The sequence below is a fragment of the Vitis vinifera genome, chromosome 12 (genome assembly GCF_030704535.1).
Source record: "Vitis vinifera cultivar Pinot Noir 40024 chromosome 12, ASM3070453v1".
In the NCBI taxonomy this organism is placed as follows: domain Eukaryota; kingdom Viridiplantae; phylum Streptophyta; class Magnoliopsida; order Vitales; family Vitaceae; genus Vitis; species Vitis vinifera.
The window spans coordinates 18,085,728-18,104,769 of record NC_081816.1 but is presented as its reverse complement, the minus strand read 5'-3'; the positions used below and the strand labels follow the sequence as shown (position 1 = coordinate 18,104,769).

At 26.8% G+C, this 19,042-nt stretch overlaps 1 pseudogene; it reads left to right on the top strand.

The window, feature by feature from the left end:
• The first annotated feature begins 15,468 nt into the window (after nt 1-15,468).
• Nucleotides 15,469-19,042, top strand: part of LOC109123487 (disease resistance protein RPV1-like) — a 47,014-nt pseudogene continuing 43,440 nt past the window's right edge.

The following is a 19,042-nucleotide window of genomic DNA, read 5'->3' as shown; positions in this document are numbered from 1 at the left end:
ATCACTGATTACTTAATGATTTAAGTTGGCTTTTAAGTTAAATGGTTCTTAAGCTATAAACTTAAAACTTATTAATTATTTTTTACTTTAAGTATTAAGATTATTTAGTAAAGTTAATTTAAGATTTATTCTAAATTGTTAAATTGACATATTTATCCTTATTGCATACACAAAGAAATTTAATTCTTAAATACAAAAACTATAAACAATTTGACTCTTAAAACTATTAAAATCAATATATGGGAGTTTTATTATTTGCTTCCATCGAGTAAGTTTCTACATATATCTACCTCATAATACATTTAAATTTAACTTCTAATTTGTGTACATGATCTTCTCTAATTAAATTTGATAACTTATTCAAATTTTATCTTAAAAGCAAGTAGAAAAAATTATTTAATTAATTATTTTTATTTAACTAATTAAATAAATAAATAATGAAAAAAAAAAAAAGGCAATTCACTCTACCTTATCTATGCTATATTAAAAAAGAAAAAAAAAAACTATACATGTTTTTAAACTAATGATGACTTTCAAAGTTAGCTAAAGTTATTTTTTCATATTTTTTGAAATTGAAGAAATTCTATGAAATGTAGTACATGCATAGTCATGATATCAATCACTATAAACTATGTTTGAATCATAAAGAGCACTTAGGAAATAAAAAAACTCTAAGAAAAATTATTTTTTTATACTTGATTTTCCTATAGAAAATATGAAAGAAAATAAAATATAATTAAAATTAATTAAAATTTTATGTATTTTTAAATTATTTAATTTTCATATAATTAAGGAAAATAAATAAAATGAGTTTGAAGAAACACATAAAAATAGTTTATTGACTTTAAAAATAATTTCAAAAGGAGAGAAGTTGGAATATATGAAAAAGGTTTGATAATGCACCTGGTTGGATGCTCCCAATCTTTTACAATGTGGCTCTTCCACTACATCAGGTAGGGAATCATCACGTCTTCTCTTACGGTTTCCATTAGTGTCTTCAAGTACTACTGATCCATTGTCACCAAAATTCCCGAGAAGATCTAACAACGCGGGAATATGGTAGTGTTCATCATCTTGATTAGCCCCATGAACATTACCATTGGTATCTTGTAATGATGATCTATAGTCACCAGAGTTGAGGATGCTCCAACATGGGCATATGATTTTGTTGATCTCCCGCAAATATAAGATTGATGCCGCATTTTTTTATGTTTACATCGTCACAGAAAATGTTGTTACTCTTAAATGAAGCATTAATATGTGTGGATCTATGGAGATGCTCTTTCGGAATAGCAATCTTAGGATACCACCAAACCCATACTTGATCTATCATATCATTAAAATTACCCTGGCACTCACACTGGCATCCAAACCAGAATTCATCCTTGAATTCAAATCCATTACCATGTAAATTCAATTCACATCTGAAATCAGAACTAAAGTGATAAGACGTTCTAGGATCATGAGATGTAGGAATAGGCTGATAAAGACATGATACAACAAATCCTAGCAAGTCAGGATCTTCATACCAATTCGTTGGAAGCTCTGTTATTACTTCACCTCCCAAATTCTCATACCTTATCCACTCTGGAATTCCACTACTTTTTGGACAAATTATTATGAGTTTCCATCATTTCAACTCCTGCACAAATTATTATGTAAATATTGACTTTGTATAAAAACAAGTTTAAGTGGCATAATTAGAAGAAAAAAAAAAAATTATACTACCTTTGTTGTGTATTTCAACCAGTTGAGGTGGCAAAGCCAGAACAGACCTGATAAATCTTCCTTGCTTGTGCAATGGTGTGCGTCTATTACTTTTAGACTTGAAGGAAGCACCAGAATCTGTCCAGCCATTTTGCGTTGACTGATATTAAATTTTTGCAGATTGCAAAGCTGATTACTTATTAATCCTTCCCACAGGTCTGAGCAACCACCAAGGATGAGTGTTTCAAGAAATTTCAACCTAGAAATGTTGTCGGGAAGATCCTTAATAGCAGTATTGTTTAAATAAAGCTTCTTTAAACTTTTCATGTTCCCTCTCTCCTCTGGAAATTTCTCAAACTTTGAGCAATTAGAGAGATCGAGAATCACAAGAGCTTCCCAGTCTCCAATGCTATCAGGTAGATCCTTAATAGCAGTATTTTTTAAATAGGGAGAATTGTGTTTTGGGTCCAACTGGGCCCAAAAATTAACATTTAATCCATATTTCATACATATTTGAGCCCAAGACCCAAACAAAGTATAAAAATTAAGATGAAAAATATTGTCTTTCATTAATCCCTAAAATACCCTTAACCCTTACATAGGCACATAGTGAGTGTAAATTTCAATTTTTTTGTGTTTTTTTTCCTTTTTCTATTCCCTATTAAGTATTACTCATTTCTAACTTTTTTTTCCCTTCCAATCTATATTTCTATTTTATGTCAAATAAAAAGCAATAATGTTTTTTTGTTTTTCATTTTTAAAGATATTGAATCTTTTTACTCTTTTTATAAGCAATGATAAAAATTTTGGGATTTTTCATCCAAATATTTTTTATCTTTTTGTTTAATTTTCATTTTTTATTTTAAATTTATATTACCCTTTCATTTATATTTTTCTCTTATTTTTAATTATTTTTTATATTTTCTTCATTAACCATATTTTAAAAAATTTAAAAATTGACTATCACTTCACTTTATTATATATATCCTTTTAACTTTTTAATTTTTAATTTTTTTATTTTAAAATTTTTAAAAAGATAAATTTATTGAAAAAAATAACTAAGATAGGAAGTTCTCATATTATATTAATAATTTTTCTTATTTAGATAGACTAATGCAAAGTATTTTGACTCACAATAAGAAAGTTGTCAATACAATTTTTTTGTGAAACCTTAAAAATTAAATTTCAAATAAAATATATTATATAAAATTTTATCTAAAAATTATTGAAAGTGGTATTTAATTTTTTTTTTATTGACTTTCAAACTTATCTAATTTTTTACTTGAAAGATAATAGAACATTTTTACAAAAAAAAAAAAAATTAGTTTTTCATTTTTTAAATAAATGAGTATAAATATATTAAAAGAATTAAAGATAATCTTAGTAAAAAAAATTGATAAATATGATTATAATTTTAAATATAGATTCATTTGGATAAAATTTCTCAAAAAAAATAATGGAAAGAAAGAACATTGCTAAAACTACAAAAACAAAATATGCAATTACAAAATTTTGATGATGAAATTTAAAAATAAAATTTGAAACAATTTTGAGTGAGGGAATTTGAGTGGGGAAAAAATCTTTGAGTGGAAAAAAATGGGAAAGTTTTTCAAAATCACTTGAAATCCTTAACAAAAAGTAGTCTTGTACACCCTTGTATAATTAGTAAATTTGTCTTGTACAGTTAGTGTAATACCCTTGTACAATAACTCAAATTTTATACATCATCTCATGAATATCTGACAATAGGTCGGTTAACCGTGTTTGCATTGGTTTGGTTTTAAAAAAGAAAAGAAAAATTGTTGTATAATTTTTTTTTACAATCATCATAAATGAGGTACCTATTCAAATGATCAGATACAAGTTAGATAAAGTGCATGAGATGAATGTATGCTTAACCAATGTGTGTAAGGAATGTCATTTATCCTCGATTAGAGGAAATAAACAAACAAGTTTTTCAAAATCACTTAAAATCCTTCACAAATAATAGTCTTGTACACCCTTGTACAATTAGTATATTTTTCATGCACACTTAATGTAAATACCTTGTGCAGTAACTCAAATTCCATATACCCCCTACCCAATGTTTAAGGTAGGCTAACCATGTTTTTATTGGTTTGTTTCAAAAAATAGTGGAAGATAGAAAAACATAATTTTCTCTCAAACATCATTAGTGAGATAAGTATTCGAATTATCATGTGCGAGTTAAATAAAGTGCATAAGATGAATGTGTACCTTAAGAGTGTGCAATCCTTAGATGACAAGACAAAAAAAAAAAAAGTTGTCCAAAATTAATTAAAATCTTTCACAAATGATAGCCTTGTATACCCCTTGTATAGTTAGAACATTTGTCTTGTACAGTTAGAACATTTGCCCTATCCAATTGAACATTTACCTTGTACAGTTAATATAACACCCTTATACAATGGTGCAAATTTCATCCATATGCCTACATTATGTGCCACATATGATATGTGAACCATGTTTCCAATGATTTGATTTAAAAAATGATATAAAACGTAAAAACAATTTTTTTCCTAAACATCATTATTAAGGTAAGTATTTGAATTGTTATATGCGAGTTAAATAAAGTACATGAAATAAAAGAATTTGTGGTAGGAGAACGTATAATCCTTAGATGACAAGAAAAGAAAAAAAAATTGTTCAAAATGTATAGTTTTGTACACCTCTTGTACAATTAGTATAATAACCTTATATAATGGTATAAATTTTATATATATGTATAAATTATATCTATATGAGTGTGTAAACTATGTTCTCAATAGTTTGACATTTAAAATAATTAAAACAAATAAAACGTTATTTTATTTTATTTTCAATGCAAAATGTAATTAAAAATAAGACAAAGAAATTACTTGAAAACTATTATTTAAGTCAAGTTTATTTATTTATTTCCTTTTATTTTTGGAAATAAAGAAAAAAGAATAAAAAATTTATTTAACCATAAGAAATATGAATATAAGATCAATTAGAAAATACAAAATTTATTTATTTATTTTATTTTATTTTTGAAATTAAAGAAAAAAATAAAAATAACCCCAAATTTATTTACTTATTTCTTTTTATTTATGTAAATTAGAAAGTAATTTATTTTAATAGATTAAAATGTGCACAATTGATCTAATACTTTGTTAATTATGGATATATTAAAATTTTCTATTAGACAAAAAATAAATAAAGAAAATAAAATTAAAAAGAGTAATAAATATATATATAATTTAGTTATTTAATTATTTTGCATGTAAAAGATAGTCCTACAAAAAACTCATAATCGATCAATTCCTTTGTTTAATTGTAAACATACTATATATATATATATATATATATATATATATATATATATATATATATATATTAAAATAACTAATGGAAAAAAATAAAAATGGATAATCAATGAATGAAATTTAATTCTTTTTATTATTTTCATATAAAAAATAGTACTAAACAAGGTTTTAAATTTTTATTTTTAAAAATAGTTTTCATTTTTTAATTAAATGCTTTTTCAAAAAGAAAATATAAAAAAATATAAATCATATTACTAGCCTTTTAGAAAGCGTTTTTTGAAATAGTTTTTGAGCATAATTTTTCTTTATTTATAATTTAAAATAGAAAATAATGCCGATTTTCAATCATTTATAAAAAAAAATTGAAAAACAATGAAAAATCCAAATTGTTAAAATAGAATTATTATGGTTGCATGAATAGTAAAAAAAAAAAAAAAAAACTTATATGAAGGTCATTGGGTATTTTAGTTCATCACTATTTTATATCCTTAAAAGGTAATATATAGAAATTTAAAAGATATATTGGTCTTTTAACATCTTATATCATTTTCATTAATTATTGAAGTTATATGGACCAAATGTTAATTTTTGGACCCAACTAGGCCCAAAACACAATTCTCCCTTTTTCTCATCTCTCTTTCTCTCTCAAACGGTTGAAATGCATGCAAATTCTACCCAATCATATCATTCTGTCATTCTTTTATTATTATTATTATTTATAGGATGATTTATTTTATTTTATATAAATCTATTCGTTTAAATATTTTAAATTTTTCTAGGTCAATCCATAAATCTATCTATGTTCATGTATTTCTTTTATTTAAAACACCTTTCTATCCTTTTTAATTTATCTAATTTATTTCTTTTTTTAATTTACAATTTTATCCCAAAATTTGATTTAAAGTGTTACATTCAATATTTCCAGAATTAGACCAGTTATTGAATCAGTAAAATTATCGATTTAATATTCAATTGTTGATTTAAATGTCTATCTATTTATTATTTTAAAATTTTAAAAATTATTATAGTAATTAATTGATATTATTTTTGTACTTATCATTATATAATTATTCATAAATATTTATATTTATTTAATGGTTTTATATGTTATTTTATAATAATATTTAATAAAGTGGCAGCATAACTTGATGGTCTGATTTTTATTTTTTATTTTTATTGTAGATTTATGGCTAAGTCCCCTTGTAAATTTTCTTATCCTTATCTTATAATCAATCCCATAGTCAAAGGATGTGGACGATATGTGTTGTACAAATTATAACACCCATTGAATCACAAGCTCATTGATAGGCCTGACGACAAGCAATGTAGGCCAAGTGAGGATGAGAGTCCAATATCATTTTGGTGAAACAACACTTGACCGGTTCTTTTGATTAGTGTTTAATTGTGTTGATTAGTGTTTTCTCATATTTTTTCTTTAGTTTGGTTCAAAATTTGAGGGAAAACATGGGAGAAAAAAAAGTGAGAAAATAAAAATTATATTTGAAATCAAATAATTATATTTATATATTATTCAAAATCATTTTCCTTATTTTTTTATATATATAAATTAAATGATTTAAAAATACATCAATTTTTTAAATTATTTTTAATTATATTTGATTATTTTATATTTTCTATTGTAAAATTAAATACAAAAAAAAAAATCATTTAAAAGTTTTTTCTTTATATTTTTTTAAAAGTCTTTAAGTGGATTCCGATGGAACCCAACACATATGGCCACGAAAGAGATATTTGATGGCCGGAAAAAGAAGTTGGTATGAAGCTAAAGGTTGGGTGCTACTCTTGATAGTTTTAGGGATTTTTGATATGTATACGATAGTTTTGAAAAATAATTTGTAAACTATGGTAATGGAAAAAGTATTTTCAAATTGATCGCACTTTTTTCCAATTAGAAAAAAGAGATTGAATTTGACATAAAAATGTCTCTTGAAGATATGATTTATTTTCTTTAAAAAAAATTATAGGCAAAATTGTCTTTTGAACAGACAATTTCTAAAAATTCTTTTAAAAAAATTTCTATGCTAAATTCATATTAAGCGATGATTTCAAAAATTATTTTTTTTCATGTTTTCTTATTTTTAATAACATTTTAATTAATAATATATTTTAATAATAAATTTTTTATAAATAGATATTGTAAAATTAATTGATTTTATGTTTATTATTATTGATATATTATTAATAATTATAATTGTATGAAAACTTCATATTACCTTTTTGAAATGACCAAGATTAAAAAATAGTTGTTTTACTGTTCAATTCGATCTTCGTCCCAAGTCATGAATGGAACCACACTAAAATCAAGTCGGTCTTTCTTTTTCTAGAGAATAGTAAAGTGAGTGAGTGAGAGAAAGAGAGACATATCTCCCTTCCTTTTCTTTTTTTATTAGGGTGGTTTTTAGGCAATTTCTGGCAATTCCAACTCCTAGAAACTACTCCTTCCTTATCTCTTATTTGATTGGATTGGGTTGGGTCAGCCCAACTTAGGCACTTACCCAACTCCAACATCTCTTACTTGCATAAGATGTTGATACAGCCCAATCAATAATCATCCAAGTCCATTCTTGTAACTTTTGAAGGTGATTCATATAGGCAAATGGGTCGTGTGACCATGCAAGCACATCTACAATTTGGGAGCTTATAAAGTTATGTACTTGTTAGGGATACATAATAACTTAACCCAAAATTTTGATTAAACAACTATAATCGTGTTTCGCTATATGCCAGATTTATTTAGTCACATTCTAATGTATACACTTAAATCCCTTAAAGCTGCATACTACACAACATTATAAGTGTATTCACAATTAAATTAGCTACAAAAGCAATATAACCGGTCGACTGTGAATACATCTTTATCAATGTAACTCAAAAAGAATCTTTCTTTTAAGCTCATGTATTTTATATTCAAATTAACCACTTGTCCAATATGTTCCATAAGGATAAATTATTTTATTTCTATTAGAAACACACCAAAGTAGTAGTATTAATTTGTTGCCTCATATAGTGAGTACAATACTAGGCTATTATAATTGTAATAAGCCCTAAGGATCTCATATAATGAGGATGCAGGGATTAATCACTCACTTTCCTTATTAGTCACTTGTAAACACATGTAGTATGAAATACATGCTATGGTGGTTTCTCTTCAATTAGAGAGTGTATGTCAAATTACCACCATACGGACCTTAACTAATAGCTCCAAATTTTTTATGCTTCTAGTTCAAGTTTGGTTAAAATAGGTAAATGTAATTGTGGGTGATTACATTTGGTTAAGATATTAATTATCATAAACCTCATCTTGATACTTAATCTATGTGACACATATTGTCTTTGTATACTTTTCACTCATTTATCATCATTAGTATACCATGTCTCATCCCAGCTCATAAACTCATTAATTAGGGTGGTTGCTCATGTGAGAGAGTCAACCTCTACTTGACGGCATGCATTTAAGAGTATATTTGTATAAGTACCATTTACATACTCAATGATATAAATAATAAATACCTATCTTACTTGATCATGTACAAAGTATCTTATATCGAATCAATAATGATCTATGTCATATGATCAGCATAAATTATAACCTACATAGTCTTAATGACTTTACATGTACAAAAACATGTCTCTCGAAATGGATTTTTGAATGGATCAGCAGCCATTTGACATGTGGGTAAATATTTCACGATCACCTCCTTTTGTTCAATAATATCTCTTATAAAATTATTCTTGGTATCTATATGCTTAGTTTTTCCATGATATTTCGAGTCCTTTACATAAGTGATTGCAACTTGATTGTCATTTTATATTATCGTTGGCTTAAAAACATCCTTGGCTATTCCCAAACTTTGCAAAATTCTTCTTAACCATACAACTTCCTATATTGTAACTGAACAAACAATAAATTTAACTTCCATGGTTGACAAAGCTATACAAGTCTGTTTCTTACTTCTTCATGAGATAGCACCATTGTTAAGTAAGAATATATATCCTGATGTTGATTTGTGCTCATCTAGACCACCTGCCAATTGACATCTGAATAACCCACCAAATACAATTATTTATCTTGATAACAAAGGGAATAGTCCATAATGCCTTTTAGATGGTTAAAAATTCTCTTTACTGCTTTCCAATGCATCATTCTAGGATTTGCTTGGTAGCAACTAACCATCCCAACAACATATAATAGATGTTTGATCTTGTGCACATCGTAGCATACATTAGACTCCAATGTTAAGGAACATTACTCATTTTCCTTTTTTCTTCTGAAGTCTTTGGACCCATTTCTTTGCTTAGGTTTTCATCTCTTGCAAATGGAGTGTCAATGGGATTCAATCTTGCATATTAAATAATTCAAGGATTTTCTTAATATAGTGTTCTTGTTAAAGAGCCACTAGTCTGCTATAACGATCTCTATGGATCTTTACTCCAAAAATATAAAATGCTTCTCTTATATCTTTCATCTCAAAAGTAGATAATAACCATATTTTAATGGTTTGAGCAAACTCTATAAACCCGTTCATTTTCCAACATGCAATTTTTTTAAAAAAATTGTTTCTACTTTAAAACTCACTCATCTTCCTAAATATGAAAATTCTTTATATTTACATAACATTTTGACTTCAACATCATTTTTGTAAGAATTTTTTTTTCATATAATATTCCTTATTAACAAAAACTAATTCTAATGAAATAATTTTAAATTTATATAAATGTTAAGATGTATAGTTCTATAAACTTACACTTTATGCACTATTGTCCAACAAGTGTTTGATTTAAAAAATTTATAGTTATTAAAGATCTTAAACTCCTTTGAAAAACATCAAGTGGTAATAAATAAGAACAAGGGAAAAACCATTGAAATAAAGAGATTTCATATATAATACAAAGTGAAATTCAAAATAATGTGAAGAAAAACATTATCATTGACTCTTGACTTTGTCAAACTAATCCCACTACCATCCAATACTAAACTATAGAACAAATGGGAACAAACCAAAAGTATAGAAGAAAATCATTGACTCTATGTAGCCCATTATCTTAAAAAATTTACCCCTCCTTAATTTCATTAAGCTTCCTAGAAATTTTAAAAATTTTATTCATATAAAGTATAGAACAGAATCATTGACTAACTCATTATCTTAAAAGTGTTGTCCCTCCTTTTATGAAGCTTCCTGGAAATTTCAAGTTTCTTGTTCATATAAAATATAGAAGAGAATCATTAGCTAGATTATTATTTTAAAAGTATTGCCCCTATTTCATGAAGCTTCCTGAAAATTTTAAGCTTCTTGTTCATATAAAGTATAGAAGAGAATCACTGATTAGCTAGCCCATTATTTTAAAAGTGTTGCCCCTACTTTCATGAAGCTTTTTAGAAATTTCAAATTTTTTGTTCATATAAAGTATAAAAGAGAGTCATTGACTAGTCCATTATCTTAAAAACATTGTCCCTCATTTCAAAAAGATTCCTGAAAATTTTCAAGCTTCTTGTTCATATAAAGTATAAAAGAGAGTCATTGATTAGTCCATTATCTTAAAAGCTTTGCCCCTCCTAAGCTTCTTTTAACACACACACACCAATTGATAAAAAAGGGAATCAACCTCTCCTTAACTCTTTCTCCAAAGGTTAATAGCCTTGTAGACTTTCACATGTGTTGCAAGCCCCCAAAGAACCATAGAAATAAAATTTTGTAAAGAATATTAAAATAAAAAATAAAAAATTAATTATATAATTTTTTTTTTCATATTTTCTAAAATTAAATATCCAATTTTTAATCATTTGAAAAGATGAAGATGCTCCAAAAAGAAAATTAATGTCTTGAAATCGAATAATTTTTAATTAAAATTCTGTTAAGAATATTAAAATATAAAAAAAAATTAAATAAGAATATTTTATATAATTTTTTTCATATTTTCTAAAATTAAATATCCAATTTTTAATTATTTGAAAATATGAAAATGCTCTAAAAAAGAAAAACAATGTCTTGCAGTTGGATAATTTTTAATTAAAAATAATTTGAATACTTGTTAATCCACTTGTGGTACACATTCCATTAAAATTATACTAAATTTATTTAAATCAACTTGCATTTATTTATTTAAAAAATTTTCAAAGCATCTCAATAAATTTTTTTTGAAAAAATTTTGTATCATGTTTCTAGAAAAGAATTATTAATATATATATATATATATTTCATTAAATTTTAAAACTTGTTTTTACTTAAACTTTAAACAGATTTCTATGCTTGTTTTTTTTTTCTTAAATTAAATTAGTTCATTTAAAATATGGGAATGTCTACTTGAACTCAGTATTTTATTTATTTCCTTTTTAATTTTATTTTAGGAAATGCATACTTATCAACAAATTGATGATTTTTTTTTTTTTTATAATTAAATGGTGAAGATAAAAAATTTTATAACTAAAAAATAATTGATTTGCTACATCACTTACATGAAATATTGATTTATTTTTTGAACTATTTTGGCACTATATTCAATTCATCATATAAGGTTGCTTTTCATTCGCTTACTTGGATGAAAATATAATGAATGTCTTTGTGTTGCTACGGTCATGGGACTCATAGAGGTGTTATGCTAGAGGTGTCCATTGGGCTAGGGCACCCATTTTGGCCCATGGCCCGACATGTCAAAAGGTCGGGCTGGGCCAGCACGACCCAACATTGTAGTAGGTTGGGCTAACACGACCCAAAGGAGCGTGCTGTGCTGGGCCTAAAGAAACAGCCCATCGGCCTATCATGCCCACTGTACCAACCCATCGTGCCGACCCACTTGACCCTTTTAAATTTCACTTTTTACTTTTTATTACATGTCAAATGTTTATAATACCCCTCTTAACAACTATATAACGACTAGTTTGAGGGGTAAAAAAGTAAATTAATAACTATTTTTACATTTTTCATGTCAAATATCAATATTACCCCTTCCAACAACTATATAACAATTAGTTTAAAAGATAAATAAGTAAATCACTCACTATTAATATTTTTATGTCAAATATCTATAATACCCCTCTCAACAACTATATAACGACTAATTTTAGGAGTAAATAAGTAAATGACTCACCAATACTTCTCTATAAATACCCTTCATTTTAATTCTTTCTCACACAATTCTCTATTCTCTCTCTTTATATTGTTTACAATTCTCTCTACTTTCTCTTTTCACAATTCTCTAAATAGAAATTCTCTCAAGTGGTAAAGATATCTACTAACTTTACAAGTGCTAAAGATATCTACCAACTCTACAAGTGGTCATTATTCATAAGGTTGAGGTATTTATATTTAGTCATTTTATTCATTTATTTTAATTCTATGTATTTAATTTTATTGTTTTCTTTCTTTTACCTTATTTTTTTCCTCTAAAATAAAAAATGGATTGTTATCACTTAGATGTAGAAAACCTTGACTTTGGTATTGATGCATGTAATGAATTTAATCCTTTTGAAAATGACGAGATTCCCACCTCTAGTGTCCCTCTCTCTAACCTTCCCCAACCCAATCCCATAGGCAAAAGACCTAGGGCTAGTAGACGCACATCTATAGTATGGAATCACTTCACTATAATAAATAGACAAAATACAAGAGGAGAAGTAGAAAATCTAGCAGAATGTAAGTATTGTAAAAAAAAAACATATAGTTGCAAAGCTAGTGGTGGCATAGGTCACCTTAAAAGACATGTCGAACAAAGTACAAAAAAAATGGTGCATTGGATCCTAGACAATCCCAAATAAGTCAAAACAAAATAGGATCTAGTACATCTTCAATGACCCCTTTATATATAATCAACAATTCCTAAGAGAAGGGTTAGCTAGAATGATAGCCAATATGGGGAGAAGATCCTAGATTTGTACATTTCATGCAAAAGTATGTCCAACCAACCTATCATAGAATTCCTAGGACTACTTCTCGTAATGATGTAATTAAATGTTACCTAAATGAAAAAAATTAGTAATTGAAGAATTTAAAAATCATAATGGTATTGTATATGTGACTTCAGATCTATGGACTAATCAAAGTAATGAACCTTTTACATGTGTGACATCACATTATATAGATTCAAATATGAAATTACAAAAGAAAATATTAGGTTTTCGTAAAATATTACATCATCATGATGGGTCTTCCATATATGATTCTTTGACAAGTGTTTTTAGAGAATATGGGATACAAAGCAAAAATTTTAGTATTACCTTTGATAATGCTTCAAATAATTAAAGTGCCATAAATTTATTTGCAAGAACAATTAGAGAAGGTCCACTAAGTGAAATATTTCATGTGAAATGTATGTGTCATATAATTAATTTAATAATAAAAGATGGTTTAAAATTAATATCACCTTCATTATAGGCTATCCAGTCAACTATACTATTTCTTGATTCATCTAACAAATTACAAGAATTTTATACTTTATGTCAATCAGTAGGTTTGAAGAAGAGAAAATTTCATCGTGATATTGGTCAATGTTGGAATTCTACCTACCAAATATTAGAATCTTGTACAAGGTATCATAACATACTATCAGATTATGCCATTAGTAAGACAAGTGAAATTATAGTAACTTCTGGTGATTGGGAGAAAGGCTTTGCTTTTTTAAAATTCTTGAAGGTTTTTTATGATACTACTAACATGTGTTCTGTTGTATATACTCCTACATCTTGTATAACATAGATGTATTTGCAATATAAGTGATGTGTTTCAACAATATAGGGAACATCCCCATTTTAGTGAAATATGTGTACAAAAATGGAAATTTTTTTTTGAAATATTGGAAGACTATTCCATCACTTTATTGTTTAGCTGCTTGTATGAATCGAAGGGTTAAGGTTGAAAGTGTAGAAAATATTTTAAATTACATAGCTATTTGTATGAACCAACCATCCGAATTAGAGGGTAAGATATATGAACAATTAAACAACTTATATAAATATTATGAGAATAAATATGGTAATGTCTCTCCTGTACTATCTAAAATGGCACGTGATCTACTAATCCCATCAGTGTTTACTGTAGCATTGGAATTTTTTTTTTTCAATTGCTGCAAATATAATAGGAGATAGAAGGACAACTCTTACAGCAAAGATGCTAGAAGTTTTGACATGTTTGAAGGATTGGGAAAATGGACGCATGAGACTTCAAACTTTAGGGGATGAACTTAAAGAAGCCTTCAAGAAGTTGCATCTCAATGCAGACAATGATGTTTAAGACATTGATGATGATTGAAGATGAAAAAAGAAGGATGAAGATTGAATAAGAAAACAAAAGTGAATATGATAATTGAAGAATTATATGTTGTTCGTTTCTTTTAAATCTATTAAATGTAGCTAATTTTTAAAGGTTGAGTAATTCATATGATTGATAGTCGGGTGGGTGTCAACCTAGTTGGGATGTATTCAAACTATAGTGATGAAATTCTCACCTTTTTTTTTCTTCTTATTTTTTCATGTAATTTTTTGAAATATTGAATAAAAGAATTATTTTTTTTATATTCAATTATTTTAAATTTATTTTTATTTTGATAAAAAAAAACAAATTCATATACATTTTTTTTTACTATTTTAAAAAGAAAAAACTAATATTTCTATAAATTTTACAATTACAAACTCAATAAATATAAATGTAAAAAATAAAAAGTATAATTATTAGAGGTGTATAAAAAATAAAAATATATAATTATTAGAGGTGTTTAAAGTAACAAAAAGAAATTTTATTTAATAATGAAAAAACTTGAGAAAAAATGACTTGTAAAAATCAAATTAAAATTTTTAACAAAGTGAGTGGCCCATGGACCACAGCTTGTAGCCACAGCCCGTCGGCAAGGCACGACTCGTCCCAGCCTGACTCGATTAGCCTGTGGACTTATGGGTCATGTCGAACCATCGATTTGTCTTGCATGGGCCGACCTGGCCCGACACGATTTTTAAGTGGGCCGTGCTAGCCCGACATGTTGGCCCATAATGGCCCGGTCAATATTAGGCCATGCCGGCCCGACACGGCCCATTGGACACCTCTATGTTATGCTTTGATTGAATAATGGTAATCTTGTGATTGCCTTGTTAACTTGTGGAACTTGAGTCCTTTTTAATGTTATTGTCTTAGTTACTATTAAATCCTTTTTTTTTTTCTCTCTAATGAAAGAGATGAGAGGCAAAGAGGTCTCATTCAACATGATAGAAATTTGTATCCATAAATCTTGGAAGTCCTACTAAAAATAATCAAAAGAACAAGAAAAATATGCAAATAAATTATTTGTGTTAGAAATTTTGCTGGGTACAATTCTTTAGAGTAATATTCTTCACACAAGAATATTTTCCTCTTAATTTTTAATTTTAAATTTTTTGTTTTTATATTTATATTTTATTTCTTGATCAGATTTTTTGTATTTACTTTAATTTTTTTATTATTACTTCTTGTTGATGTCATTTGAGATATATATATATATATATCTCAAAGCCATTGAAGAATCAAGGTCTTCCATAATTGTTTTCTCTGAAAACTATGCTCATTCGAGATCATGGAGTGCAAGAAAGACTTGGGACATACTGTTTTCCCAATTTTCTATCATGTGGATCCATCCCATGTACGAAAGCAAGAAGGAAGCTTTGGAGAGGCCTTTGCCGGTTATGAAGAAAACTGGAAGGACGAGATACCAAGGTGGAGGACGGCCTTGATGGAAGCAGCCAATCTTTCTGGATGGCATCTACTAGAAGGGTAACTTTAATTTCCTTTCAACTATTTGTAGGTATAGGAATGATTAGTTTTGCATTTATAGAGTGATGATGTTGATTGAAATATTTATAAAAATACAAAAGCTCAAATTTTTTATTTGGAGGTCTACTCCTTAAGCACAAATTTCTCCTCAAAATGCTTTTAGTTGAAGTCTTTTATGTGTAAATGTGTTTGATATTCTTTTATAGGAAATGTTGTCAGTATAAGTGTTTTTTAGAAAATCAGCTATCTTTTCCACGAATTAATTTTTTCTAACATTTTTTAAAGAAATTTCAAAATTTTGTTAATTTTATTTTTTTTCTTCAAAAACAGTTTTTAGATTATAAGTACTTTCTAAAAGTATTTTTAGAGAGTTTTTAGCAGGCAAATTTATTTAAATGCTTTTAGTAAAAGTTTTTTTATATATAAATATTTTTGGGAAAATTATCAAGTATTTCTCAAAGAATTACTATAAGTGTTTTTTTTCCTTTACTTTTTATAAGTAATTCTAAATTCTTTTTCAAACGTCTTAATTTTTTTTTTATTTTATATAAAGACACTTTTTACACTTCCCAAACAAATTGTAACATTACTTGAGGTTGTTAACATATTAGAACAACAGGCATATATTTGTTTGCTCAAAATAAAAATAAACTATTGCTTTCTAGGGCTTTATTTTTAGGTTGGGTTTTATTCAAGTATATCATTTGCGCAGCCGACTATGTATCATGAATAAGGAGAAAGTAGGAAATTGGAGTATTGATTGACCACAGTAGCAGTCAATTTATATGGATGACATCTATATTAATTTAATGGAGATACAATTTAAGTTTCTTTCACTTTTCATTCATTAGTAGATTTTATTTACAAATTAAATTATTATTATTATTATTATTATTATTATTATTGTTATTGTTATTGTTGTTTAATACTAATATTATTGTTTTTTTGTTGTTGGTAATAGTAGTTGCAATGACATTAGTATAAAAAGAATAGTAGAATAACAATTATATTGAGTTAGAATTCATGATAAATGGTAGAATGAACTTATTAAAACCCAATTAATAAGTTTTACTATTTTAATCAAAATTTATTACTAATTTTTCAATTTTCAAGATTCAATCTATATCAATGTTACAAAAATTAATCAATTTATTTGAAATTTTATTTGAATAATTATATAACAAGTAACAATAAAGTTAATGATTATTACTATCTATTAACATGTTTCAAAATTTTCAATTAACCAAACTTTTGTGTATCAATAGAACAACTTAATCAAATTCTAAAAATAATTTGATTAATTATGTAACAAGTAACAATAACAAAACTATTTAACTAATTTTATTTGAGAACAAGTTGAACAAATAGTTTGATTAATTATGTAACAACTACCAATAACAAAATTATGTAACGTAAATTGTTTTGTTGGAATTGAACTTCCCTAAGAGTTTGTGTGTGTATATATAAACAATAAAGAATGTTGGTTAGGAACTTAATTTTCTTATAGATGATGTTGAAGGAAATCAACTCAAAATAAAATACAAATGAATAACTTGTTTACAAGCCTTTAATTTTTAATTTTTATTATTCAAATGAATAATAAGGAGATGATGTTGTGGGATAAATAAGTTTTGAAGCTTGAGGAATTGAAAATGGGGTTTTTAAACTAAAAACTTCTTATATTAAGAAGTTGAGTACTATATCTACAATGAGGCTTCAAGCATTACAAGATATAAAATGAAAGTCAAAGAATAAAATATTTGCTCCTGCAAGGTTTCTCATTGCCATGGCTGTTAAAGCATTTTTGAAATGTGCATGAATGATAAAGTAATATCTTGATTCATAATCATCGCCCTCTGTTATGGTACAAAATTTCCCATTTGAAGCTATGCCACACAAGCAACACAAGTAACAAAGATGATGTTTTATTTTTCATTCTCATGCATACTTGATATAAAGAAAAATGTCATAAAAATGTAACTGAACCAATATCTTTGATATATTCTATTTTACCATAATTTATTTGTTGTAAAGATGTCAAACTTAATGTGTTTTATTTACCACTGTTCCTCATTGCTTAATATGTTGTACTTTTATAATTGGCAGGTATGAGTCCGATCAAATTAAGGAAATAACAGATAACATATTTCGTTGATTGAATTGTAAGAGGTTTGATGTTGGTGCCAATTTAGTTGGTATGGATTTCCACGTAAAAGAGATGATTTTGCGGTTGAATATGGATCAAGTGATGTTCGTATTGTTGGGATATGTGGACTTGGTGGGATAGGTAAGACAACCATCGCAAAAGTTACATATAATAAACTTTCTTGTGAATTTGAATGTATGAGCTTTCTTGAAAATAATAGTGAGGTTTCCAATGCTCGAGGTTTACCTTACTTACAAAATCAACTTCTTGATGATATCCTTAGGGGAGAGGGAAGTCAAAATATAAATAGTGTTGACCATGGAGCAAGTTTGATGGAGACCATTCTCTTATGTAAAAGAGTTTTTATTGTTCTTGATGATGTTGGCGATTTAAACCAATTAGAATATTTACTAAAAAATCGTGAATGGCTTGGAAAAGGAAGTAGAGTCATCATAACAACTAGAAATAAACATGTGTTAACTATATAAGAAGTGGATTACTTATTTGAGGTTGAGGGATTGAATTTTGAAGAAGCTTATGAACTTTTTAGTTTGTATGCCTTTAAACAAAATCATCCCAAATCAGGTTTTATAAACCTCTCACACAACGCAGTACATTATTGTAAAGGCCTTCCATTAGCTCTAAAAGTTCTAGGTTCTCTCTTATTCAATAAGACAATACCTCAATGGGAAGGCGAATTGAATAAATTGGACAGTGAACCTAAAGCAAAAATTCACAAAGTTCTTAAACGAAGCTATGATGGATTAAATCGTATAGATAAAAATATATTTCTTGATGTTGCATGTTTTTTTAAAGGTGAAGATAGAGATTTTGTGTCAAGAATATTGGATAGTTGTGATTTCCTTGTGGAAAGCAGAATAAGAAATCTAAATGATATGTGTCTTATAACTATCCCATACAACCACCAAATACATATGAATGATTTGATACAACGGATGGGTTGAGAAATTGTTCATGAAGAATTTCCTATTGAGCCAAACAAATGGAGTAGATTGTGGGATCCCCGTGATATTGAACGTGCGCTTACAACATATGAGGTAAGAGCCAAGTGCATAATTTCACTTAAACTAGTTGAAGATATAAACTTCAATAATGTCATTCTTGTATAAGAA